The sequence below is a fragment of the Talpa occidentalis genome, unplaced genomic scaffold (assembly GCF_014898055.3).
Source record: "Talpa occidentalis isolate TD23 unplaced genomic scaffold, MPIMG_talOcc4v2.1 talOcc4.2, whole genome shotgun sequence".
NCBI lineage: Eukaryota > Metazoa > Chordata > Mammalia > Eulipotyphla > Talpidae > Talpa > Talpa occidentalis.
The window spans coordinates 65,547,946-65,549,207 of NW_023602073.1; positions in this window are offsets into that span (position 1 = coordinate 65,547,946).

Here is a 1,262-nt window from a genome sequence, read left to right on the forward strand (position 1 = left end):
TGCCCCTCTCCAATAGCACTCTTCCCACCCCAGTCCCCCAATCAGGTCTTCTTTCAGCGCCTACCCCCCCTCACCCCGAATGTGCCGGATGCAGCCCTTTCTCAGGGAAGCTGCCTCCAATCCCACTCCAGTCTCATTCCAAGTCTAACCCCTCAGTCACAGGCACGTTACACTTGGTGATTTGCGTGAGTAATGTGATTTGTGTTGATTTCCTGGACACTGTAAATTCCCTGAGGGCAGAGGCTGTATCTGCCTGTTTCCCAGTGCTGGCACAGGCACAGGAATGATAACCGAAAACAGCGAATACCTATCAAGTGCTGATTACTGCCAGGCACTTACAGGTAACAACTCATTAATCCTCACACCAGCTCTATCAAGTTAGTACTATTATTAAGTCCCCATTTTACAGGGATTGAAACTGAGCGACAGAGAAGTTCCCAAAGTTGTTAAGCGGTGAGTGGTGGAGTCAGGATTCAAACCCAGGCTGTCTGGCCACAGAGCCTTGTTTCTTCATCTTTATGCCACTCTGCCTCTCACCAGTCACTGGAAGATTCACGCGTGGGTGTCAGGGATTTTTTTTTTTTTTTTTTTGGTGGGACCCTCGCCGGCAGCCGGGGAACGAACTGGTGCTGCAGAGGCTGCGGACAGCCTCACAGCCCAGCGCTCAACCGCTGCGCCACCAGGGGAGGCCCGTCAGGGATATTTTTAATGAATGAATTTATAAATGAGTTGATGAGATTCCACTGAAAGAACTAAGGGAGTCCCAAATCTCCCCAAGACCAACAAATAAATGGAAGATAATTTGTCACTGAATTGCCTGCACAAGACCAAAATTAAGTCGCCAGCAAAATACAAAGGAGTCCATTCCCCAGGGGCCAGGGAGGTTGCTTTCTGCTATTGAGAACAGAGGGGCACTCTGGTTTCTAGCAGAGGACCCCCCAGCGGAGACAGAATTATTCTCTGAGTTCTAAAGAAGCTTGAAGGCAGTGTTCACTAGATGAAACAAGTCCTCTGCTCTTACCCACATCCCAGTAATCTTCACAACCACAGGAAGGGGACTCTGGATGGCAAAAATAAAAAAGTTTTTGCCTGGGTAGAAATGTACAGATTCTACTGTACACTTATTAAATTGGCATTTGGTTTGTACTTCACTACTCCAAGGCCACATCATCCTGATGAACACACAGGCTGCTCCAAGCAGACTCGTCCGCATGGCCAGACATGGGTTGGCCACCTTTTACGTGTTTCAGCGCCATTTACCT